This window comes from Lactuca sativa, chromosome 4 (genome assembly GCF_002870075.4).
Source record: "Lactuca sativa cultivar Salinas chromosome 4, Lsat_Salinas_v11, whole genome shotgun sequence".
NCBI lineage: Eukaryota > Viridiplantae > Streptophyta > Magnoliopsida > Asterales > Asteraceae > Lactuca > Lactuca sativa.
The window spans coordinates 132,679,484-132,693,571 of record NC_056626.2 but is presented as its reverse complement, the minus strand read 5'-3'; the positions used below and the strand labels follow the sequence as shown (position 1 = coordinate 132,693,571).

Sequence of the window (14,088 nt, the reverse complement as noted above, 5' to 3'; positions counted from 1 at the left end):
GAAGATTGCCCTTAGATCGGCCAGTGAGTGGTCCAGTCGAGTCATAGGTTGACTCAGTGAGTCAGGGCGAGTTAGAGAGGGTGGTCAGGTGGACTGAGTCGAGCTGGGACTCGCCGAGTTGTTCTTGAGACTCGGCGAGTTGAGTCCGGGTGGCCCCGCGATTCTGCCAGGTGGAACTCGTCGAGTCAGGAGGGGGGGGGGGGTACTCGACGTGTAAAAAGGGAATCCTAGAGAGTTGGTGAAAACGTCTAGACTCGCCGAGTCGCCTTAGTGCACTCGCCGAGTCCGGTCAAAGTTGACCGTTGACCAGAGTTGACCAGTGTTGACTTTTGAGGGATAGTCAACCTTAGTGTTAAAAGTGTTAACTAGAGACATATGATGTTATAGGGAGATTGTAGCTTGGAGGATCGAGCACGTGTGATTTCGGGATTTGCTAGCTATCGATATTCACGAGGTGAGTCTTCTCACTATACTTTACCTCGAGTAGGTAATCGGAGTTATGTGTCAGAGCATGTGTATGTTATGTGTATGCTATGTGTTGTACTGCATGATGTCTATGTGATTTATGATGTGCATGTTTATAGAGTTGGAACCGGAAGGTTCCCAGAGTTAGAACCTGAGGGATCACAGAGCTTGGGTGCACGGACCCACAGAGTTATAGGCTCGAGTGGCTAATATATATATATATATATATATATATATATGTGTGTGTGTGTGTGTGTTTATGTGGTATTTTGGGGAACTCACTAAGCTTTGTGCTTACAGTGTTAGTGTTGTTGTTTCAGGTACTAGCGATGACCGTGGGAAAGCGCCGGCTTGATCTGTACACACGCATGGGATTTTTGATATACATTGATCTTGCGATTTTGTATAATGTGAATTGAGATTTAAACTTGATGTTTTTATGAAAAGTTAATGAGAAATGTTTTTATAAATTGTGAAAAATTATTTTGAAATTCTCGGTGTTACATAGACAAGAGGAATAAATTTAAGAATGACAAAAGTCATGGAAACCAATATTTTTATTAACCAAATTCTGACGATATCAACTTTTAATACCCCAATAATTTATGTTTTTGTTAGTAGCGTTGTACAGTAAATTATTATGTTTTAAATGAAAAAAAAATGGTTTGCAAAATTTTTTCATAAACACCAATCATAAGTTGTAAGTGTCATAATCGTTAGAGTAAATTATACGAATGACCCCTATGATTTGGAGTAATTTATATGTTTGGTTCCTAGTTTATTTTTTTTAACTCGGAAGTAATGACCTTCCGAGTTAAAAAAAATAAGTTAGAAACATATAAATTACCGTAAACCATAGGACCCATTCGTGTAATTTACTCTATTAATCTACGACGCATTACACATGAAAACTAACATTATTAAACAAATTATAATAATATCAAACTTAATAGTTAATACCCCCAATATACACACAACTTCTATCTTGTCTTTCAAACTAAGATAAAAATATTACAAGTATATTTTTTAATTGTTATCAGTAAAAATCATATTAATAAATTGCAACAAACAAAAAACGAAAATATTACCGAACTAGGTGTGAGACCCATGTATTACATGGGTTTATTTAAAAAAAATAAATATAAAATTTTAATAATTTGAAAAGTTTGAATTTAAAAGAAAAATGAGAAATCTTTTGAATTATTAAAATTAATGAAACTTTAATGTATTAGATACATTACATATATAAACCCTTTTTAATAAATACCTTACATATATATTATCTTACATATTAAATGTGGAATTTTAATTTAATAAAATGAAAAATACAATAAAATGACAAGTAGAAAATAGAAAATTTAAAAATGTTAGAAAATACCATGTGTCCAAATGAAGGAGAAGAGGACATGTGGTAAAAAAAACCTTCATTTATTATAGTAGATTAGTAGGATGGATGAAAGTATTTTGATAGGGACTAAAGTAAAATATTTAGAAACATTTGTGGTTAGATTGAAAATACTAATAGTGCAAGGGCCAATTGAGGCTAGGCCTCCCGTTCAAAATTTATATTTCTTTTTTCTTTTTTCTTCCAGCCGTCGCTCAACATCCCTACCCACCGCCGCCGCCGCCGATAACCAACACTCCCAACTCCCAAACCTCCTTCGAATCGGTCTCAGCTCACAAGAAATTTCCGTCGTTGTTCCATCTGTTCCATATCCCATAACCATCAAATTATCATCCGATACGAAATTTCCAATCAAATCCATCTTTTGTCAAACGGACTTATTTGCAGATTGAATTTGAATCATCAAAGCAAATGGCGTTAACAAACTTGATATTGACGGTGGCAGGAGTCAGTGCTGTGATTTTATTGATGAGGAGCGATGTAAAACAATCTGCCTCTATTTTCAAACGCAACGTTCGTCAAATTCGCCACTGGCTCGAAGAAGAATCCGCTTCTGCAGCTAAGTATGTTCTATTATTACCACACACACACACACACATGGTTTCATGCTTGATTATGAACTCCTGTGTAGACCTTTTTCTGTATACTTTATCTTCTATGCAACAAGGTTATCATTCAAAGTTCAATTTAGTGTAGAATGAACCTATGATTCTCAATTTAGGGCTCATAAGTCATAATCAAATACATAAAATACATAGGTAATCTTCATAAAAGGATATCGTAGAGGAAATAGTACACAATGAAATAGCAATAATCATTGTCAAATTTTAATGTTTCTGATCGCAGATTCAACTATATTAGACTGTGTTTTAGGGCATCTTTCACTACAAATTGTCATGTCTCTAATAACTTCAGCATTTGTAAATGCATTGAGCACCATTGTTGTACAAGTTTATTGTTATTCTTGTGAGTCTGCCTCATCATTCTCAGCTATCAAAATAGTATCTTTGCATAACTCATGAATCATAGCTGAAAAATCACTTTCTCATCAGCACAATTAACACTTTTAACTTCCAGATTGTGTAATTTGAAACCCTTGTTTGCTTTTATATGAAATCAAGGAGGTCAATGATAAACCTTTTTATCATGAACTAGTTGAGTAAACCTTTTTTTGTTAAATTGGTTGCTTCTTTTATTCTTTTTTATCTAGCCTCTGTAATTGGCCCAATCATGCTCTTAAATGGACTTTTTGGGGACAATTTTTTGTTGTTCACATCTTCCAACTTTGAGAAATTATGCTGAGATTATATATTCATCCTCAATGCCTCACATTTGATGGTCATACTTGCTAGATTTATACAGCATACAATTGAGCTAACTTTGTGTTAGAGTTTGAAATGCAAACTCAAAAAGAAATGGGCAAAAGTAACCCGACCCGTTTTGGATCATACTAAAAATTACCAATGTTGTATATGTTTTGGTGTTATAGGGAAATGGAGAAGGCAAAACCCAAGGAATTACCTAAGAAAGATACCCCCAAGGGTGATTAGAGATGAATGATATCAAATGATGGTATTGGTATTAAGAAAGTATGACCCACCTAATAAAATTAGAATGATTTTCTTGTATTAAGAAAGTTTTTTTAGCTCAATTTGTGGAAGTGAAGCATATCAATCAATCATTTTTATATTATTTGTCTTCATAAACACATTTACATATTTTTGCATGTGTTTGTGGCTATATCTATAAAAGAGTGTCCTTTTGCTTGTTAATTTGTTTGTATTGGAAAAATAGAAAACTCTCAAGAAAAGCCCATAATGGAATGCAATGACATTTTCACAAATATGATCAAAATTTAAGTTGCCATAATCTTTAAGCGGAATGATCTCATTATAATGCTACATAGTTTTTATGTCCACTAAATCCTAAACCCTAATTTAGATCAAGACAGAGAGTATTATGTTATCTTGTTGTAGCCTTATTGTGTTCTATTTGTATGACACGAGGCATTATCTTAATGTAAGATTAAAGTGAAAAATAATAAAAATAATGATATAAAAGTTACAATTTTTTTTTAAGAAGAAGCTCTATCAAACAAAGGATATCATCCAGAAGGAGTAACAACTCGTAAAATCATAAAGGGGCTTGTGAGGGGAAGGGAAAGGCATTGCTTTGCTAACACTTTCTTGATTATTGATAGTGGAGTCATCACAATGATTCTGATATTATCTTGTTGTAGCTTTTATTTTATTACACTTATTATCATCTAAAAGTGGTAGGGATGAGTAGTAAGAATAATTAGGAGTTTTTTTAACAAACACGGGAAGAAATATAATTAAATTCCATCCAATCTCATGAAGGAATGAACAAATCTTTAAATGAGGGAACCTTCACACTCGAACGAAATTGAGCTCCATTCAAACACCCTATCGAATAGGTATGGGAATTCCGCCAGAATCCACAAACCAAACTCCTCCTTATAGATCAAATTCATTTATTGAAATGCAACATTTTCTAAAATGTCTATATTATTCTATTCTGTGAAGCTTAAGTTATTTATTGCACGAATGAAACTATTGTGCATTTATTCATAATTTGATATATTGATTGGATATTTGTTACCTGGGTATGGGAATTTGTGTACATCTTCCCTACATCTGTAGCAAACTTTTGACTCTTACACCCACTTGATCCAATTCGAGAAGAAAATCCAATTCTTCACCTTCATGTTTTGATGCACTGATAATTTTTAATCCACTAACAGCCTTCTTTTATGGCTATTTGACAAGATTTGAATTTTTAACATGTTTGGTTTGGATCTTAAATTGTTGATCCTTTAAATTGTTGTGTTGAATGATAAAAATTATCATTTTACCATTATGTATTGTTTTTTGTTAAATTCAATGTTTATATTTTATAAAATAACTGAACTAACTTCTTGAATAATTATAAAAAAAATACTAAAACCATAATAAATCCAAATCAAACGTAATATTTTGAAATCCATGAAAACATACAAAGTACTTTGGTGTGATTAGCAACTCCATAAGAAAAAGAAAAGTGATTAGGGAAATCGATTCAATATTAAATAGAAGCCAAACTTGCAATTAAACCGTTGATGATCGATCTATATTCTTTCTCCATCATTACATCAAACACGTCATTGCATAGACCCTCCATTTTTATTTCCAACATTTCAACCTGCCAATCCAAATTCAATGGAAAGTTATACAATCATTAATGTAAATTGAAGGAATGATCTTTACATCAATGGCTTGGGTTGACTTTTGCAATCCAGAAAAGAGGTATTTTCATTGACTTCAAAATTGGATTGATCATGGAAACTTGATTCGTTCTTGATTCCTTGTATTCATGGAAACTTCAAAGTTGGTTATTTCTTCTAATTCTTTCATTTCTTCTTCCAATACCAGTTCCATGTTCTTGCATTCACAAAGCTTCTTTATTCCCTGTAAAACAGTAGTTTTAGGTCAACATTCATTCACCTAAAACCATTTTGGGATAAAATAATTTCTTGACATTCCATTATTGTTTTGCCATCTTGTATAGAATCTCCTTAATATACTAGAATACAAGTTATAACTTATTGACATCAAAAGACATAAAAAAAAATTAAAAAACTTCTTCATAAGATCAAGTAACTAATGTGGGAAGCATAATCAATAATCATTATAACAAGAGGAGTCACAACAAATTGATTGGTTCCATCGACTAAAATCACAACTTTTATGAACAAAGGCAACAACCACAAACCATTAGCAATCGTATATTCATATACCAGAAGAAATTTATATGATTTCAGGAAAAGAAAAAAAATTGATGAATATTTATCAATTTAAACAAAAACAATCATCCTTTTAAATTGGCATGCAATTTTCGACACTCATGAATCACATCGTCGCATACAACTATCAGGAAAAAAACGATTTTAGAGGAACTTTGATTTTAGTGAAGGTGCTTACCGGAGGGTGCAATCACTTATTGGAAACTATGCCATTTTTTTACATTATTTCAATACGCTTATACTTGAAAGGGTTATTGACATTGAAACACAATAATGTTTTCCATTTGGTTTTAAAAGGTCTTTCAACTAATTTTTGTACATTTGACCCCACTAAAGTGACATATTACCTGCCAAAATAAGGTTTTCTTCATTTTATTACCAGTTACCCGGTTGGTCAACGAAAGTCAAATGCGACGTGGTCTATGGAATCCAATTGGGTGTCCAGTCAGCTTATTACATAAGCTTCGTAAGGGTTCAATAGATCCACTGTCACTATTTCCTTACCCTATGAAGAACACCAACCCTTTCGACCATGTCTTCCTCCTCCGAATCATATAACACCGTCGCCATTTACTGTGTTGAAGTGAATCCTCTCTGCTTGTGTTGCGATCAGCCTTTGTCGAAGCTCAAAGAAGCCTGGAAGCCTAACAACCCAGCTCATCGCTTCCATAATTGCACACAATAAATGGTAAGGTATCCTTCGTTACAATCGATAACTTTTAGCCCTACAGTTTTGATTTTTCTACTGCAAACCCTCTATTTTGATCAACAAAAAAAACCCATTTGCAACGAGAAAACCCTAAAGTATGAACAGTAAAACCTTTTTCTGGTGTGTGGCTTTCTTTTGTAGATATACAACAACAGTTGCAACTTCTTCCAGTGGCTTGACCCAGCATTACCAAAACACTACAAGGATATGTTATGGAGCATGAAACTTAGGATCGACAACCTTTTGGTTAGGAATGGTCAAGTTGTTGAGCTGCAGAAGAAGGTGGAGAAATACAAGCTTCTTAGGAAAGTTGAGAAGGAACTTGTTGAAGCTAAGATCCAGGAACTACTCATTGAGATTGAAAGTTTGAAGAAGATGTTGAAAAAGGTTATTTTGATTGCTCTGGTATGCTTGTTGTTTGTGGTCATGTACTTTAAGTTGGTATATGTGATGTAGGATGTTAGGTCATGGTGTATAGGTGGTTTTTGGCTCATGGTACATATGGGGATGGTCTTTTGGGATGGTATTTTGTGTGATTAGGTATTTGGAAATCAAGTTAAAATTGTGTTAGATGATGCAGGGTGTATAGGGTTGTTTGATGGTGAAACGGTGGTATATGGAATGATGATCCTTTTGACAATTTAGTATAGACATTGTACTTTAGCCCCATTACATACGGTGATGTAACACCTTTTGTATGGACTAATTATATAATAAAAAGCCTAGATTTATGTTTTATTTTCACATTGCTTTATGGGGCTCCTTGATAGTGTACTGCATGAATTATTATATGGTCCCCAAAGAATGCAAGTTATATGGTCCACTAATTATATAATATCATCCATGAGTTGTTATATGGTCCACAAACAATTTTTTAAGTAGCATGGCCAAAATAACAATTCCAGGAGGGACAAGAAACAAGAGGCCATCTAATGCATAAAAAGGACACAAAGGACATTGGATCCCACAAGAGAATATATTAATAACCAAAGTGAGTGCAAAACATTACATAACAATTCCAACATGGAATCTTTAAAAGCAAACATCGTAACATGTTTTTACTACAAATGCTAGTACAAAGCATTACATACAAAAGCCTACATAATAAAGGACACATCCCATGCAGTTCCCATGCAAAAACTACATTAAGTTGACAGATTTTTCTGAAGTGTTCCCCTCTCCATTCTTTCCTACAACTTGGGTTACCAAATTTTTTTGATGATCCTTTCACTCTTTTTCCTCCTCTTAGCATGGGGAAGTACAACATCACCCCTCTCCCTTGTCACTTGTGTAGTTCCACTTTCCCTAGTACCTTGTGTATCCCCACCTTCCATTATTGTCCTACTTCCACTTGCCACTTCTGCAGTTTTTTTCTTCATATTTTCACCCTATTATACACACATAATAAACACTTAAATGAAACATATTGATTAACAAATAAAAATAATAATAAATAAGAAGTTGTATTTACCTTTGTTGTCTTAGTCCTCTTAACCCTACTACCATGTGTATCCCCACCTTCCATTCTTGTCCCACTTCTACTTGCCACTTTTGCAGTCCTTTTCTCTATTTTTTTCTTTGTCTGTTATAGTCACATAATATACAGTTAAACGACACATACTTAATAATGAATAAAAAATAAGAAATGAGAAGTGGTAATTACCTTTATCGTCTTAATCTTGTTAAACCTAGTTGGTAACTTGGTTGGTCTTGGCCTATCAAGAGTTGGACATGTCTTCTTATTATGTCCTTCCACTTTGCACAAACTACATGATATCTTCTTACCCTTCTTAGAAACTCTATGGTTTCTACCCTTTTCAGTCACATCTCTAATTCTTTTTGTTTTTGGCCTACCATATATCCTTCTATTCTTGGGAGGTAAAGGTGGAATGTAATTAGTTTCAGGCCACATCTTGCTTCCATCATTGGACAAATTTTGTACCAGTAAGTCTTCGTATACATTGCTCTACAAAAATAAGGGTCTACATATTTCTCCACATCTCTATTAAGGTAGCTAATGGCAACCACGAAATGAACACACCCATAACCATTAAGTTGCCACATCCTGCATGAACATGTCCTCCTATCTAAATCAACTTCATATGCCTCACTTCCTGACCTAGTCTTAAACTGGCTGAGTACACTTGGCAATACCTCCCAAAACCTTTGATTAATCTTTAACTCATTCAACCTCAACCTTATTTCGGGTGAAACATCACTTGACCATCCATTAAGTTTTGATGTGAACAGTTTGTTCATCATATACATTTTCAATTATTCAAGCATTGTGATGATAGGTTTCTTACTGGATTTAACCATGATTGCATTGAAACTTTCACATCCTCCATTCTCCATACTATAACTGATGGGTTTTCAGCATTCTAACACTTCCTAAGTGTACATGCAACCCTAATAACCTTGAATCTATGTTTTCTCTATATACATGCAAGTTTCTTTTTCAAGGTTATTTCCTAACTAGAATGGCATGGGGATTACATAAAACATAAAAACTAGTAGAAATACATACCTTGTTGTTGCTTGGATTCCTTCAAGACTTTGTGAGCCTAGCACCCCAAATGTTGTGCCTCAAATGCTTCACACAACACTACAACCTTGGAATAACTAGAGAGAATACTTCTACACTTCAAAATCGGCTATGCCCTCACAAGAATACTCTTAGTGCCGATTTTGCATGCTATAGGGTTTCTTTTATAGTGTGTCATAATTAGGAGTTACAAATGTAAACCCTAATTGTCATGACTCTTTATTTCTCATGACCCATGGGTTTGTAACTCCCATGGACTATCCATGGAGCTCCATATGGTTATAACCAAACCCATAAACCATGGATCATTAATCCACCATAAAAGAATTGATGATTGTCATAATCAACCCTATATATTTAATTAGTCTCACTTTGATCACCAAATTAATACTAGATTAATACTTGATCAACACTAATTAAATAATACTATTATTAATATATTAGAACTTATAATATATTAATAATCATGTGACATCCCCAAAATCTCGGCCAGAAAAGACCGATTTTCATTTATGCTTTTAAATATTTTCAGAGTAAATCCTTTTGATTTGAAAGAGTTGCGGAATTTGTTCCCAAAAACAAAACATGATAAAACATTGTTTACCGAAGCATTTCATAAAAGAAATGTATTTTCATTATAATCAAAACTCGGGGTGTCATGTTCCGATACAGACCAATAAGCATAAACGAATACATTACAAGTCATATAACAAATATAAACATATGCAGACTTGTAAACAAAACAACTTGATGGTTCATCCATCTCATGCCCTTCCGCCACTACCTGTAATACAATTTAAAACTGAGTGGGTCAGGCTTGGGAGCCTGGTGAGCATATAGGGTTTTCAACCCACAATAAATAATCATATTTAATTTTCACCAACCAACAATAACCCAATTACCCATTCCCGTTATTCTCACTTTAATGTCCCTAAAACAACTAACATAAGGGACCTAGTCTAAGAATATTTCATCGGGGCGACAACACATGCTTCGGGGGTACCTCAGCAATATAAGTCAAATAAGGCAACCATGAGGGGGATGGAGTACAGCGAATGAACACCCAAGTTCATTAACACCTACAGGTGGCGAACCTGCTAATGTTTCCACAAGACTGTCTAGAATAGCCAGTGGTCGTCATCTAAACTCCGCTAGATGACTCAATCAAACAACAACGAGGCCTCTCATCTGTTTATTACACACCAACTGTCTACCCATGTTCTACCCAACATATTAGTAGATAAAAATATACATTTGTATACATAGTTTAAAGAAAACCTGTATAGCATGCTTTAATCAACACATATATCACATAACAGATGAGGCACACACACACATAACACATATCTCATAAAGAAATAAGCAGATCTATAAGATAGAAGAGAGTGAATACACATTCACACATAACACAACCAAATATATACACATAGCACGTATTTTTATATAAAATACTTCGTATTATTGTATTAGAAGAAATAACTACACACTCACTTGATCAGAAGATGATCGGACAACACTACGGCTTATAGAAGTAGTAATCCACAGCAGATCTGGAAGATCTTCTCAAAAATCGAACTTCTCGCGGGCAGAGCTTCGACTCGGGAACCGCACTTTTCGGGATCTTCGGGATCTCGGGACTTGCCTCGGGGCTAGAGTATGATACCGGGACTTCGGGGTAGCTTCGGGGGTTTTTGCACAGAGCTTCGACACGAAAACGAGAGGGAATTGGCAAAAATACCCGGAACCCTCGCATCCTATTTATAGGAGGCTGGAGCCTCGGAGTACGCGGGGCGTACTGCCCAAAACGTCATTGCTTACGTATCCGAAGTGCTCGAGTGCGAGTGTCGACATCCCTCGGAGTACGCGGGGCGTACCTCGGATCAGATCGGTGACTCCTTCGGATAATGCTTCCGAATTTTGATTTAAATATAAATACAAAATGATTAATAAACTTCGGAAATTCATAACTTCTTCATACGAACTCCGTTTTCGACGTTCTTTATATCCACGCGAAGGTGAGACCACGCTCTACGACTTTCGTTTAGACTCCGTCGGCAAATTTTGACTTTATTTTTATTAATTATTTTTAATAGGCCGGGACAGAAACTTTCGTTATAAATTCATAACTTCTTCGTTTGACGTCCGTTCTCGCCTAACTTTTTATCGTTTCAATACCAACAATGAGATCTTCGATTCTCATTTAGATTGCTTCGGCTAACAACCGCTCGATCTCAAATCGAGTAAAACAGGCTGTATATCGCTAAGCCGGAACTTCGATAAATCATAACTTCCTCATACGAAGTTAGATTTGGGCGTTCTATATATATTCAGAAACCTCGTTTCAACTACCACGACATTAACCAAATATATTAAGTTTATTTTACACTTAAATTTTGACGCTTATTTTTATTCTTAATTAATCAAACCACATAATTAAGCAATTAAGCACAAAACACATAATACTCAAATAATACACTTTTATTATTTCAAAACGGGTTACAAAGGTTAACCTAGACTATTACATTGCTAAAAGTGGCAAGCCCGGAAACACAGGCGTTACAATTCTCCCCACCTTAGAATGATTCCGTCCCCGGAATCACACATCAACAAACAAATGCGGATAGCGACTCAACATGTCGCTCTCCGTCTCCCAAGTGAGATTCGGCCCATTCGTGTGTTTCCATCGGACAAGCACTAACCCAACCATTTTGCGTCGCAACTTCTTAGTCTTTCGGTCAACAATTGCCTCTGGTTCTTCAATCAACCTTTTGTTCTCATCAATTCTCAATTCCGAAATTGGAATTATATCGGGAACTTCTCCCGTGAACTTCCTCAAATAACACACATGAAAAGTGTTGTGAATTCCATTCAGCTCTTCGGGTAATTCGAGCTTGTAAGCTTGATTCCCAATCCTCTGAAGGACTTTAAACGGTCCAATAAACCTTGGACTCAACTTTCCCCTTTTACCAAATCTTATAAGTCCCTTCCACGGCGAGACTTTAAGCAAAACCGAATCTCCAATTTCAAAAGTCATCGGTCTTCGCTTCTTGTCAGCATAGCTCTTTTGACGATCTTGAGCTGCTAACATTCTTTCCCTAATTAGTTTCAACTTTTCAGCAGTTTGATGAACCAACTCCGGTCCCATAAACTGCTTTTCCCCAGCCTCAAGCCAACAAGACGGCGTACGACACTTCTGTCCATACAAAGCTTGATAAGGTGCCATCTTAATGCTCGAGTGAAAACTATTATTATAGGAAAATTCTACCAACGGTAAATGTTCATCCCAATTACCTAGGAATTCCAAGGTACATGCTCTCAGCATATCTTCAAGTGTTTGTATTGTTCTTTCACTCTGACCATCAGTCTGCGGATGGTAAGCTGTGCTTAAACATAACTTGGTACCCATTTCCTCTTGTAGACTTTTCCAAAACCTTGAGGTGAAACGGCTATCACGATCCGATACAATCGTTAACGGAACACCGTGAAGCCTCACAATTTCCTTCACGTAAGAATTCGCAAGCTTTTCCATAGACCATTTCTCCCTGGCCGCTATGAAATGCGCACTCTTAGTGAATCGATCAACGACCACCCAAATCATGTCGTGACCATTCTTTGTTCTGGGCAGTTTAGTGACAAAATCCATAGCAATGTCTTCCCACTTACCCATAGGCACAAGCAAAGGTTCTAAACTCCCGTACGGTTTCTGATGTTGTGTCTTGACTCTCGCACAAGTCACACACTCGGCCACATACTTTGCAACATCAAGCTTCATCGTCGGCCACCAGTAGTAGGGTTTCAGGTCCCTATACATTTTAGTGCTACCCGGATGAATCGAGTACATGGTCTTGTGAGCTTCTTCCATCAGAAGATCCCTAATTCCTCCTGACTTAGGTACCCAAATACGATCTTGGAATAGCTTCAGTCCATGACCATTAGTACCAAACACCAACGTTTTACCCAAACGTTCCTCCTTTCGGTCATTTTTCTCAGAAGCTTCCTCTTGAGCTTTCTTTATTCTTTCCACAATAGTCGAGACAACTTCAATTCTCAACGCTCTTGGCCTCTTCCTTTCATGATTGACCTTCCGACTGAGAGCATCAGCAACAACATTAGCTTTACCAGGGTGGTAAAGTATCTCGCAGTCATAGTCTTTAAGTAATTCTAGCCAGCGTCGTTGCCTCATATTCAATTCTTTCTGATTAAAGAGGTATTGGACACTCTTATGATCAGTGAAAAGTTTGCACTTCGTGCCATAGAGGTAATGCCTCCATATTTTCAGAGCGAAAACTACCGCTGCCAACTCCAAATCATGAGTCGGGTAATTCTTTTCATGCTCTTTCAACTGTCGAGACGCATATGCTATCACCTTTTCTCTTTGGGTCAAAACACAACCCAATCCAACACCAGACGCATCGCTATAAACAGCGAAGTCTTCAACTCCATCGGGTAGAGAAAGTATCGGTGCCTCGCATAGCTTCTTCTTTAACTTCTCGAATGCTTCTTTATGCTTCTCACTCCAAGCATAAGTTGCTCCTTTGTGGGTCAAAGCTGTCAATGGAGTAGCAATCGAAGAAAAGCCTTGGATAAACCTGCGGTAATATCCGGCTAATCCCAAAAAGCTTCGAATCTCCGTGGGACTTTTCGGTTGTTCCCACTTCGTCACAGCTTCGATCTTCGCTGGATCAACCATTATCCCTTCTTGGTTGACCACGTGACCCAAGAATTGGACCTCACGAATCCAAAAATCACATTTGGAGAACTTCGCATAAAGCTTCTCCTTCTTCAAAACTTCTAACACTTCTCGCAAGTGTCTGCCATGCTCCTCCTGGCTTTTCGAGTAAATCAGAATGTCGTCTATAAACACTATCACGGATTTATCAAGGAAAGGATTACAAACCCTATTCATCAAATCCATGAACGCTGCCGGAGCATTGGTTAGTCCAAACGACATAACCAAGAACTCGTAGTGTCCATATCTAGTTCTGAATGCAGTCTTCTCGATATCTTGCTCTCTTACTTTCAGCTGGTGATATCCTGACCTAAGATCGATCTTCGAGAAATAGCTCGAACCTTGCAATTGATCAAACAGGTCATCAATCCTCGGCAACGGATATCTATTCTTTATTGTTGCCTTGTTCAGCTCTCTGTAATCGATGCACATT

The 14,088-nt window shown here is 36.3% G+C and overlaps 1 long non-coding RNA gene across 1 annotated transcript; it reads left to right on the top strand.

The window, feature by feature from the left end:
• Positions 1-2,013: 2,013 nt before the first annotated feature.
• Positions 2,014-3,642, top strand: LOC111921504 (uncharacterized). The gene is made up of 2 exons (XR_002860194.2): positions 2,014-2,433; positions 3,360-3,642. It is a non-coding gene; the product is annotated as an uncharacterized LOC111921504 (long non-coding RNA).
• Positions 3,643-14,088: the final 10,446 nt, after the last annotated feature.